Source organism: Neolamprologus brichardi, chromosome 4 (genome assembly GCF_056152115.1).
Source record: "Neolamprologus brichardi isolate AB-2024 chromosome 4, ASM5615211v1, whole genome shotgun sequence".
In the NCBI taxonomy this organism is placed as follows: Eukaryota; Metazoa; Chordata; class Actinopteri; order Cichliformes; family Cichlidae; genus Neolamprologus; species Neolamprologus brichardi.
Window position 1 is genome coordinate 520,641 of NC_142107.1, and position 13,913 is coordinate 534,553.

At 39.3% G+C, this 13,913-nt stretch overlaps 1 protein-coding gene across 3 annotated transcripts in view; it reads right to left on the minus strand.

Annotated features, from left to right (window-relative positions):
- LOC102785547 (TANK-binding kinase 1-binding protein 1-like) overlaps nucleotides 1-9,278 on the minus strand; it is a 41,917-nt gene extending 32,639 nt beyond the window's left edge. For all 3 annotated transcript variants that reach the window (XM_006805015.2, XM_006805014.2, XM_087840231.1), the window contains exon 1: nucleotides 9,196-9,278. The gene's annotated coding sequence lies outside the window, so the exon portion shown is untranslated. The remainder of the gene's footprint in view (nucleotides 1-9,195) is intronic.
- Between the last annotated feature and the right edge of the window lie 4,635 nt (nucleotides 9,279-13,913).

Consider the following 13,913-nt stretch of genomic DNA (forward strand, 5'->3'; position numbering starts at 1 on the left):
GTCTTTACAATAAGATGGAGCCTGATTATTGAAGTATGTCAGGAGAAGCATTTTAAATGTATCTGTGAAGGTTCTCAGTCATCCAGGTCATCGTAGTCTAAGGAGCTTGGAAATAAAAGAGTCTGGACTTTTCTTGAAGACGTTTCACCTCTCATCCAAGAAGCTTCTTCAGTTCTAGGCGCAATTGGTTGAGAGTCCTAGATTTTAAGCCCTATGGGAGTGTCCGCAAGAGGGTCATGGACCCCGTATTGATCCTCTACCTAATCACACGAGCCAAGGTGTGAAAACGGTGTGGGACACAATCAGCCAAGGTTTCAGGTGAACCCATAGTGAAACCTAGCCCCACCCTATCATGTGATTTATGTTATTTATTGAGGTCAAATGGCCCAGGATGTGAGTGCTATATGTTAAGATGTCTGGGAAGGGATCTCAAAAACTGGATTATAGACATCAGACTGTTGGTGTCGTAGCCACCTCCTCTTTCACTCCTCTTTCAAGCCATCTGTTTTCTCTATCCAAAATTTTAACATTGGCATCCTTGAAAGAGAGACCTTTAGACTCAACTGTACATCTGCATCTGAAGGATAAATGATCTCTTTTTTACAATCCAGATAACCCAGGGGGAAAAGCTGTTTGTGAGTGTGGAGGTGTGAGACCCTTATAAATCTAAGGTACCGTCTGGAGGGCAGCGGGTCGAACAGGTGGCAGGCAAGATGCAAGAGGCCACCTGTGATGGCCCTTGTTTTCCTGAGACAGGAGGAGCAATTGACGGCCTCCAGGGTGGCGGAGGACAGCTAAAATAAATTAAATAAATAAAAAATAAAGATTTTTTTTCAGCAGTGTTACCCTATGTGCATGCTTCCTGTTCTCATCTGTGGGCCAGACACCCAGGCAATAGGAAACCATGCTCTCCAATGAGGTGCGGTAGACAGTCAGCAGCAGCTTCTGGTCCAGGTTGTTCTTCCTCAGGACATGGAGAAAGTGCAGCCGCTGCTGGGCCTGGGTCTGAGAATGCAGCCCTGTGTCTCATGTTCTCTCACCCTCCCTTGGAAAGGCAGCTGATAGCACAGAAAGACGGCATTCAGGGCAGAAAGTGTTCATCAAAAGCAACGTGATGAACATCATCGAAGCTATAGCAAAAGGAGATCCAGACTGCCTGTCATGATTGTGGGAATGTCCAGTAATTTTAATTCAATTCAATTCAATTTTATTTATATAGCACCAAATCACAACAACAGTCGCCTCAAGGCGCTTTATATTGTACAGTTTTTACCTGTATCTCTCCACCTATCGTCAATCAGTGGCAATTAGCAGGATGGTACCTAAGACCAGCATTGCCATCTGTTCTCCGCCAGTTCATCAGCTACCTCATGGTGCACTGTTCCAAAAAATAGTAATGTCAAAGTATCTTACTGTATATTTTACAGTTTTGTACTGTCTTTCTAGGATATCATTAAATTTACATAAGTAGACTGTGATCTTGTCAAAGGTAAAATAACGTAACAGCTCTGTAAATATAGTAAAACACAATTTACTTGTTTTTTAAATATATTTTTTTGTACATATGCATATTTAGATTGTAAAAATACATCCAGAAATGTATCATAATTTCACGAATATTTGTCTGTTATGTGAGTGAATGATCTGTTAAATTCAAATGTAATACTATGGAAAAATATATGAAATGGTCGAAAATTAATGAGAACAATCAATAATTAAAGGAGTATTTGAATTATAATTTTGCTGAAAATTTCATGTCACCTAGGTCTGATTCAATAATTAAGAGGTAACAAGTGAAAATATAATTAATAGGAATAAAAACTAAAAAAAACCCATATTGTGGCGTGTTGGGGGAACAGCTAGTTCTCTCCCGTCATGCCTTGGGACATGTGCTGCTTAGATGTTCTTGTTTTATTGTTTATGGTTACGTTACTTTTAACTGTTATCTTGAATGTTGTGTTTATGCCGTGGTGCAGAGTCACTGACAGTTGTTGTTTTGTAGAGGGAGTGCTGTATCATGAGTGACTTCTGTTGTGCTGTTGTTGAACCTTGAGGCACATCGTAGCACCAGCAAGTGTTTTAATAAAGAACTCCCCCTACCAGGTAGGGCTTGGATGACAAGCTCAATTTCTTTCTGTGAGCTTCTTTGTTAAGATTCCTTTGCATGCCACAATGTAAAACATTGCACAGCCATGCTGTGCTAATTATAAATTTTGAACAAAAAATGTAGAGTCAGGATTTGTAGTTAATATAAATCTCAGAACAGAAATAGGCCTCTGCACCTGGGGTGAGGGTGTGGCCATGAAAACAATGTGACATGCCATTGGATGTTGGGACACATAATAACATGACGCTAAGCATCGGCCAATGAATGTGAACTAACAACAACCAGGTCGCGGGTATGGCTGCGACTGTAGGAAAAAATTCTAATATGAAGGTATTTTATTGTGCATTTTACAGTAATGTTCTGTTCTTCTAGAATATCATTAAAGTTACGTAAATAGACTTTGACTTCACATTTCAAATGTAAATTAACGTTAAATCACTGTAATGTAATGAAACATAATTTTCATGATTATTAAATGTATCTGTCTGTACATATGCATATTTAGATTGTTAAAATACATTCACAAATGTATCATGATTTCACAAATATCTGTCCGTTATTTGAAAGATCGAACTGTTGAATTCAAATGTAATGCCATGGAAAAGCATATAACATGATCCCTATAAGCTTGTGTTACATCACATAAGTATTGTTATCATTGCTAGTTAGGGCGATCGTGGCTCAAGAGTTGGCAGTTCGCCTTGTGATCACCTACCGCCTACTGGCGATGGCCAGAGGGGCCGATGGTGCGATATGGCAGCCTCGCCTCTGTCAGTCTGTCCCAGGGCGCACAATCCATTATTATTTAAGTTAACTGTATATTTCTGTACATTTATTATTATGATTCATATTGCCACATTCATTGACCTTGTTTATAGGTAATTTCATTGCTTGATCACGTTAAAATGTTCCTAATTTAATGTCTAAAAGCACTTGGAAAAGGCAGGGGATGCACAGTACAGTAGTGCAATTCATCCTGATCGGTGATTGGTCAAAAGTATAGAGTGAAAGGATGAGCACTAAGCCCACCAAATCAAACTCTATGGTGCTAAAAAAGGGTAAAGTGGCTGACAAATTCCATCTTTCTTAGATAGGATTGGCATCCCCTCCATATCAGGGCAGCTAGTGAAAAGTTTGAAAAGTTGTATCACTGAACAGGCAGAGAGAGCTGTGGAGGTGGCCAAGTCATTCTTCAGGCAGAAGGATTTGGTGGGTACACTGGCATCCAGGAGAGCTTGCTTGTCCCCCCCCCCCCCCCCCCCCCCCCTCCCCAAAAGCCTCACATGGACAAGGCTAGAGAAAATGAGAGAGACCACATAATCCAAGAAGAGAACTGAGCAGATGTGAAGGAAGAGCAAATGTGTAGGACAGTGGGGCTCAGGCAGCAGGTGGCCTGGACAAAACGGGAGCGTAAGCTACAGTGGAAAATCACCTGAGGAACATCATGCAAGCGGATGTCCATTGTGTCTGATTCCTCATCCATGCCCTACCAAGCCCAGCCAATCTCTATTATGTGGGGCAAGCATGAGACACCAATCTGTCAGCTATGCTCAAAAAGGGGATACTTAGAACATCTACAGAGTAGATGTCCAAAGGCTCTGCAGAGGGTTGCTACCACTGGCATAACAACCAAGTGCTGAAAGCAGTGGCAGAAAGCATAGGCAATGCAATCATCTCTGGGAAATAACATCTTGCCATGAAGAGGAGAATTGCCTTTGTCAAAGCTGGAGAGAAGCCCTGCCAACAGCAAAGGACAAGGTCAGGTCTTCTCTACACAGCCTGGAAGCTGCAACCCCATCTGGGGAAGCAATTGAAGTTCCCCCAGCACATTGCTAAAACATCCATATCCATGATCCATGGACGGTTGCTGCTGGGATGCAAGCTGGGGTCTGATCAACTTCAGCTGGGACTGGATTTGGAAGTGGATTTGAATGTGTAATCTCTTTTGTTTACTTTATTTTTCTTCTTTTTGCACTGAGAGAATTGCAACTCAGTTTCGTTGTTTAATGTTTCATTGCTACAATGACAATTCACTAGCAGGGACCACTTCCTTGGTAACGATGGGCGATGAGGGATGAGGAAGTGTGTATAGTGCTGCGGTTTGGGGAAGGCCTTGAAGGGGACTGGCAACGGCTCTCGGGCCGGGTAGATCCCCATGTACTAACGAGAAATAAATGGAGGAAAGGAAGAGAGGAGAGGAGAAGAGGAGAAGAGAAGAGAAGAGAAGAGAAGAGAAGAGAAGAGAAGAGAAGAGAAGAGAGGAAAGGAAAGAAAAGGGGGGGGGGGGGCAGGGGGAGCATGAAAATGAGAACAGCAGGTATTGGAGAAAGGGGGGGGGGGGGGGGGTTATAGCCTGAGGCCGGAGGGGGCGTGAAGGAGGAGTGGTCCCGCTCCTGAAATTCAGATGATATCTCCACTAAAGAGTCTGTCTCTGTTTTCTGATGTGCTGGTGTCATGCGTTGCTGTGTAGCAGGCAGGTTGAGACCCAATATGCAGAACTCAGAGACAGAACTAAACTCAAAGCAACTTTACAAAAAAGTAGACGGGGCAAAATTACAAGAAACTCAGGACACTAATGGGGAAATGCGAAACACACAGGGAACACAGTGATGGGAGGTACTGTGCCGAGGCTTCAGAGCACATGTAAAGACATATAAAGAATAACACAAGATGCATAAACACAGACAGGGACGAAGACAAAAGAACGTGACACAGACAAAAGATAAATAAACATGAAGACAAGACTGACTAAGCACAGAAGATCTAAGAGAAAGGCAGACTTGACAAAGGGAACACAGGAGGACAGAAAAAACAACCTTGAAGAAAATCTAAAAATGATAACTATAAATACCAAATATGAACAAAAACACAACCTAAGTAAAAATCCCCTCCATACAACTCAAAACTGAACACTTCAACAAACCAAGTCAAACAGAGAATATCACACACACAGCTGGATAAGCAATTCCAATCCAGGAGGTCCTACCTCACAACTTACAGAACTCAGAATCTTTGCTAACATCTTGTTGTCAGATACTACAGTACATCTTCAAGCGTCTAGCATAGTCCATGACTCCCCATGTTTCTTTTGGCAGTAAAAGGGGGACCAACAGAATATAAGGCAAGTGGTCATAATGTTATGCCATCTGTGTCGTTATATTCCTCTGTTATTGGTTGGCTTGTACAGGTTTCAGTAGCATTTAAAGTAGGAGAACTAGTAAAACTGTCTGTATTGTACTCTGTATTTGTAATCCCTGTACAGATTGAATGTCATATGTGGCTGTGGGACAGGCAAGGCAGAACCCAAACACAGGACTCGAAGACAAGGGAATTAGTTTTAAGGTGGCAGCTATGATGGCCAAATTAAGCTTTCTGAAACATTGAAGCTTGTATTCAAAAAGGTTTCATTACTCGAAGCTGTTCAACAGTCCTCTTTTGTGCCATCTTGTGGCCAAAAGTATGAAGAGCAGCTTGAATCAACAGCTTGAAATTAACTGCTTCCTACAGAGCTGAGTTGACAGTTTCTGTTTAATATCATGTGACTGAGGTGCTTTGAACATGTTTTTATGTATGTATGTATGAATTTATGTATGTATTTATGGGGGGGCGGGGGGGGGGGGGGAGTGAAAAAGAATGATTATTTGATTAATAAATACTTTTGATAAATAAACTTTTGCTTAAACGTGCTGTGTTATGGTCTCCTTTTGTTTGATTTCCTGACATTTGAAAGCAAAACATTCTTTATAATAATATACAACACGCTCTTATAATAGGTTGGGAGTATGCTTGTGCTGTAAGGTCCCCATTTCCACATGCCATAATTAACCAATACGCAGCTACACTTGTATATAATATATTATAACTTATATGTATAATGTATTTTAGGTACTTTTTTACCTTGGGGTAGAATTTTTCAAAAACTAGTAAAATAAAAACAACACATAAGACTGTTCTATTTATTTTTTCTTTAGGAATAGGCAGAATGTCCTCTCTTCCTTGCTGGCTCCATGTCTCTCAATATGTCACACACTTCGCTCTCTTACACAAAATCACAACAACACAGCACAAATCCTGCCAATGATTCCCTTCATTATAAACCATGGAAACAGGTATTGAAGCAGAGACGTACCAAATGAAACTTCACACATCACTGATCATGTGACTCGAGTTAGCCGAACCAAGCCTCGACACTGCTTCAGAAGCAGTGTGTTGGTTTTTGTTTTTTGCACCGGAGCCTCCGCTTCAAACGGAACATCACTAAAAAACTCTAACGAGGGAGAAATTAGGAACTGGGAACTAGAAAACATGGAAGGTATAGGGTACAGGGAACCACACAGCAAACAGGGATGACGCAACAACAAGCAGGGGGAGACTAAAATACACACAGGATAATTAAACGATGAACTAACAGGACAGAGAAAGCAAAATTGAACACACAGTACAAAGAGACTGTCAAAATAAAACAGGAATTAATGTCAGCTGATTCAGTCCCAACTGACCTATTTTAAAAAATGTGTCTCATTACCAAGAAACATCTCATGATGGGTAAAAACCAATGAGCTCTCTCAAGACCATTGCAACCTTATTGTTGCAAAACATCTTGATGGGATTTGCCACAGAAGAATTCCTAAACTACTGAATGTGCCAGTGAGCACTGTTGGAGCCATAATCTAGAATTGGTAAGAACATAATTTTACCATAAGCAGGCCACGACCAGGTGATCCCCGCAAGATTTCAGGAAGGCAGTGAAAAGAATTATCAGAAGAGTTGTCCAAGAGCCAAGGACCAGTTGTGGAGAGCTACAGAAAGACCTGAAATCAGCAGGTAGAATTGGTTGAAAGAAAGCAATAAGTAATGCGCTCAACCATGTATGGACGCTCACCACACCGCGTTTACAGTTTGCTGACCAACATTTAGACAAGCCTGTGAAATACTGCCAGGATATAGCCTGATTAATTAAGACCAAAACAGTATTTGGATGCCATAATACACACTATGTTTGGAGGTAAAAACGGACTGCATATCGCCCCAAAAACACCATATCAACAGTGAAGTTTGGAGGTAGGAACAGCATGGTATGTGGCTGTTTTTTGGCATTCAGCATTGGGAGGGTTCATATAATTGAAGGAAAGATGAATGGAAAGACGTTCTGAGACATTTTTGATAAAAAAAAATCCACTGCCACCTACCAGGATGATGAAGGTGAAACGAGGGACGTGTCAGCAAAACAACAATCCCAAACACACAGCCAAGGAAACGCTCAATTGCTTATAGAGAAAGAAAGTAAACCTCCTAGACTAGCCCAGCCAATCACCTGACCTGAATCCTGAAAACTTTTCCCTGTGTCTGCATCATTAGTACACATAATTTAATTATGTACTTATATGGTTTGATTTATTTGCATGTGTGGATTTGATGGGTTGAGACATTTGATGAGAATTTCATGTCAGTAGCACTTTTAGAAATATATTTTCTTAAAAAATTGGTAATGTGTTCAATACTTATTTTACCCACTGTATGCACTCACCAGACAATTTATTAGGTATACCTGTTGAACTGCTTATTGCAAATATTAGCCAATCACATGTCAGCAACTCAGTGCAATTAGGCATGTAGATGTGATCACAATGACTAAAGTCCAGCCTTAGTATCAGAACAGGGGGAAAAAAAGGTGATTTAAGTGAAATTGCATGTGGCTTGGTCATTGGTGCCAAACGGGCTAGTCTGGCATCAGTGAGTATTTCAGAAACTGCTGATCTACTGGGATTTTCTCACATAACCATCTCTAGGTTATGTAAGCACTGCTCATATAACTAGGTCTCTATTTTAGACCATTCTCTTTTTTAAAGCATGACCATCCAAGTGTGCACAGAAAAGGCACATTTAAGTCATGCTTTGCTATGCATCATTATGCAGAAAATTCAAGAACTGATCATGCAAGTGTCACAACAAAACTGTTTGATTATTAGCTATAATGTGATTGATGATTTTAGTCCAGCAATTTTATACATTCAGTAATAGATGAACACTCAATGCTGTGAGAGCACATTTAATCTTTTTCTGAAATTTTATATTAATTTAAGCTTCAATGTATTCTATTTGGTAAGCTATTACAGTGCTCATATGCAGTGGATTATTAGTTTTGGGGAAGAACAGTATTATACTATTTTGGCTGTAGCGTAGGTGATCTACTAATAAGAAGGTTAGTGGTCCATCCTCACTGCTCCAGTCTGCATGCATAAGTATCCTCACACACTGAACACCAAGTTGCTCTCTGATGTATTCACTGGAGAATGAATGCGTGTAAATGTTAGATAGAAAGCACTTACTAGCACCTGTAGAATATGTGTGAATGGATGAATGAGTCGTGTTGTATAAATGATGTAGAAAAGTGCTATATAATAACCAGTCCATTTATATGATCAGTTTGTCTGAGTTATAAATAGGCCACCTCAGCTCATTTCAAAAGCGATTTCAAAAGTAGGGTCATGTCTGTACTAACGTTATTGTGTGAATAGCACGATATGTGATTTGCACATTTCCGAAAAGCCCTCCCCCCTCCCCCCCTTACACTCTAAGAGGAAATTAGCTAAGGTATTGACAAAGTGTCCAAAACCCGACAGCACATGAAGGCAACACGTCTAATGCGATTGATAAAGCCTCGCATCTCCATTGCTCCTTTAGTCATAACTGCAAATAGTCACACACGCAAAAACACACAGTCTCACTGTGTCAAGTGTATGTCATTATATTTCTCTATCCATGCTTATATTGCAGGGGGATATTGCAATCTATACAAAGCGCTATTGTCGAGCCGGGTAAAAAAGAAAATAATCTTTCTGTGATGTAACAATAAATTAATGTGTGTTTTTAAAAAAATCGCTACAACGGTGTTGCTGATGCTTTTCCCCGAGAGCATCCTCCGTTGCGCCACTAAAGCATGTCATCCTGACCCGTTTCGAAATGCAGACATGTTTTAGCCGGTAACATAACAGGACAGCAGATACAGTAGATTGCAGCAACACGCACAATATCGGAAATTAGAGAGAAGAGAGGACACATGCGGCACTAAAGCTACTTTTACTCACGGCTCTGAAGAAACGCCATGAACATGATGGTATCGTTGATCCTGAGGAGGGTCGACATGACTGGAGTCTGACATCAGCAGTGTGTGTGGCGGGGTTGAGTGTACTTCCCCCTCCCCCTTTTAACAACATGGGGAGGGTAAGCGAAAAGATGAATACTGAGGAAAACCAGTTGCAAAACTTTTTTACTAAACTGTCTAAAGGGGAGTTATTCATAAAGAAACACTTTTGCCCAAGGTGTAGGCTGTCTCACATTCTATGACCAGCCTCACGAAAACCCTGAATTGGGTATGGGGAAGGAGAAGGATGGAGGGATGGATTGCATATACACAGGTTAACAAAATCATTTTGGACATGCAACAATCTGTTTGATCTGATCTTCATCTACACACAACACAATATCCATTCATCCATCTTCTTCCTCCTACACAACTTAGCAAGCCTGTCCCAGATGGCAGAGGACGAGAGGCAGGGTACACCCCGGACAGATCGCCAGTCTGTTGCAGGGCAAACACAAAGAGACAGACAACCATTCACTCACACCTATGGTGCGGCCACTTTAGAATCACCATTTATCTAACCCCACTTTCTGCACATATGGTGACTGTGGGAGGAAGCCGAGTACCCAGAAAGACCCCACATAGACACAAGGAGCGCATGCAAATCCATCCTTTCCCTGACGCTGGAATTGAATTCAGGACCTGGAGGCAACAGTGCTAACCATCCCATTGTATTCAGACAAAAACAATCTACCCTTCCCCCTTTCATTCCTCCCCTGATGACATTTAATTTTCAATTTTATTTATAAAACGCCAAATCACAACAACAGTCATCTCAAGGTGACCTTACAATTACCTTACAATACCTAATACTGTAAGGTAAAGACCCTTCAATAATAAGGATACAACCCTAACAGTTAAAGGAGCCCTTTGAGCAAGCATTTGACAACAGTGGGAAGGAAAACTTTTAACAGGAAGAAATCTCCGCACCATTTTCAGGGAGGGGCAGCTATCTGCTGCGACCAGGTGGAGGTGATGGGAGGAAGACTAGATAAAAGACACACTGTGAAAGAGAGCCAGAGATTAATAATAACTAAAGATTAAATTCAGAGAGGTGTATAAAAACATAGTGAAAAAAGATGAGTAAAGAAGAAATACTAAGTGCATCAAAGGGAAGCCACAACCTAGGCCAATTGCAGTGTAATTAAGGGAGGATTCAGGGTCACCTGATCCAGTTCTTACTATATATGCTTTATCAAAAAGCAACGTTTTAAGCCTAATCTTAAAACTAGAGAGGGCCCCTGCAGTGAAAAAAAGAACATGTTGGATTTACTTAATTCAATAGTGGACATTGGTTGCACACAATTGCTTTGCTTTGGCGGAAACTTAAACAACTTAGTTAAACCAACACAACTTATTCATATTCAATAACCTGTGCATTTTGTGTTGATGAAACGTGATTGAAAAATGTTTAGATGAAGTAAGTTGAGCTCTTGGAATATTTTAATCCTTCACAATTTTGTCATTTTATTCCAACACTATTCATTAACTTTTACCCCAATACTACTTGGTCACTTAAATACTACATGTTGTCTTCATATTACATAATGTTCAACAAAGTCCAGAGTCTAGTTAACATTTGAACCCAGGACCACAATAAATAGCATACACGTGGTGTGTGTGTAGTTGTCTGCCTCTTATAACTCCAGTGATTTACCTGCAGTTTGAAATCTCATGTGATTTTGTGAATTTCATGTCCAGAAACTAACCACTCTTACTAGAATATTTCATGTCATCTCAACAAGTACAAATTAAGTTATTGAATTTCATACAGATACTACATGATTTAATTATGTTCACCATAGAAACATGAAATTATTTTGTTACACTTTACAAATGACAAGTTAGACTTTTGTAAACGTAACAACCATTCAATTTCCTTTTTTCGGTAACAAAACTAGAGGCGGCTGCTCAACTTGACTGAGATGGATGCCTCCCTCAAACCATGATCCAAAGCGCGCAAAATGAAATCACGTGCAGTGTCAGATTTAACATTGGTATATTATTGACTTAATTCCCTCAAACATTATATGAACAATTTAATATACCTTCTCTGCATATCATGTAGTTTATACACTATACAGTTACACTTAACTTTAAAGCATGAGGCAATTGTGTTGAATACACGCAAGATGCTTACATAAATCCAAGAGATGGCCAATCCCTTTTTTCAGTGTCTCCCAAAGCCAAACTGGGAGATGTTTCCACAGAATAGGGGGATTAAAGCTTCTGAAGGTTCTGCCTCCCATTCTACTTTTAAATATCCTACAAACTACAAGTAAGCTAGCACTCTGAGAGGGATTTATAAGGTACTACGCTCAAAAATTTAAATGAACATAAAAAATAATGAAAAGGATTTTTATTGGTTAAAAATAAATTGCTTTATTTTAGCATTATGCAGTTCTGTTATTTGAACTTAATGTAAAATTGGACAAACTTAATTAGTTAATGATGGATCAACTTATTTACTGCGGTTAAGTCAAACTGAATTTAATTTAATTGATCCAACAATCTGGACAGGTCACCAGTGTATCGCAGGGCTAACACAGAGAGACAGACAACCATTTGCACTCACAGTCACACTTATGAGCTATGAGTGGCGAGGCTGATGGTGGCTATGATGGTGCATGCATGGGCAGCAGGTTGAGAGTCGTGTACTCCACTGTCACTCCCTTACTATCTGCACATCTTCTACTGAGAAAATAACAAAGTACAGTGTTCTGCCTTTTATAAATTAGACTGGACTATACAGTTTTATAAACTGCCAGAGTTCCCTCTGGTGGCTGCTTTGTAATATTGTTTTGATTACTTTGGAAAAAGACAAATAAAGGAAGCGGAAAATCCAAGATGGCTGAACATAATGCCAAAGTATTACTGTTTTAAGCTGATATGGACCTTAAAATATTGTTGCTTTGGTCGAGATTTGTCCATAAGTATGAGTGACAATAAGGTCAAGGTCAAGTTTATTTACAGAGCCCATTTCCAAACAGACATGTTTTCAGTTTTACGACGTCAAAGAGAAGGCAACAGTCGAGGACATTCTTCAATAAATCAGCACAAAAAAGGAAAATAAGTCTGTTTATTGGAGCATCGTTATCTCGTTGTCTAGCTGGTGAAAACTAGAAAACTCAGGGCGAGGATAGCACATACAGAGGGCCACCTCAATGTTGTGTACTGCTGGGATATTTATAACTGGAGCTATTTGTAGCTATTAGAGCTATTTCATTATATTTTGTAACTTTGTAATGTATTCCAATTTTTCATTTGTTTTAGTTAGTTACTGTTCTTACTACCTTAGAGCAACATTGAGCACATAATTTTTTCAGGGATTAAAAAAGTATTCTGATGATGAAGACAATGTTCAAACTGGCCCAGCCAATCACGTGACCTAAATGCAAGTGAACTGTTGTGGAAAGAACTAAAGCTTTGAATTTATAGAAGGGAATCTTCAGGATTTGAATATTGTTTGTGTGGAAAAATGGGACAAAATCACATGTGAGTAATGCATGCAACTAGTTTATCCATACAGGAGGCATCTCGAAGCTGTCATCACCAACAAAGGCTTTTATACAAAGTACAAAGTAAAGTATTTGTACAAAGTAGTAAATATATTTCAGTAAGTGTGTTCAATACTTTTTCCCTGTATCATTTCTGATTATTACACACACATGGACATCTATGGTTGGATTTCTTTGCATGTGTGGATTGGATGACGTCTGGTGAGAATTTCATGTCAGTAGCACTTATATAAATATATTTACTTAGAAAGTTATTGATGTTTTCTATATTTATTTTACCTGCTGTATGTGCTAGTTTTCCCCTTTAAGGCTTGTTCTGCCTACCATTTTGAGACCTAGTGCCCTGGAAGAGTCTGATAATTAAGGTTAAACTAAATTAAGGAGCAAATCTATTGAACACAATTATTATAACTAGAATAGATGCGTGGGGCACGATGTGTGCAGAAAGAAAATGGCCTGAAAGTGGGTCAACTGTGGTTTTTTTGAAATATAGATCTAGAAAATATTTGCTAACCAAAGCTGAAATTTCATGGTAATCATTATACATGTTTAAACCAATGAAACATCATTTATTTATTTTACAAATTGGGGCAGGTTTAATAGAAAATAATCAAGAAATTGATGATATAAAATGAAAGGACCCAATTATTGAAAATGAAAACATTTAAATTCATAGATAAAAAAATAAAAAAAAATAAAATTTAAATTAAAACCATAAAAATGTCTTATAGATTCAAGCATACCTGCTAAAACTTGCCTGGTGACCCATGCATGTAGAGATGAGTGGATGAAGTCATATGAAGCATTTGAGGCTTCTTCCTGATTCAAAGCCTCAAAGACAGATCATACCAGAGGTCAGTTGCAGTTATGGCACCCAAAAACGACAAATGGGTTCAGTGAATCACAAATGATTCACAGAACTCATTGATTAAAGTTCAAACACAAAAGAAATTCAGTCTTAAGCAGCTGTGCTTTTATTATAAAAATCAGTGCCCACGAATCAAAGTGTTACATTTTGAAATGTAAATTTACTGATTCAATGTGTAGAGCTGCAGCTATCGATTATTTTAGTAACTGAGTAATCAAACGATTCATTGAATAAGAAATAATATAAATAATTTTGTCTTATTAATGAGAAATAATA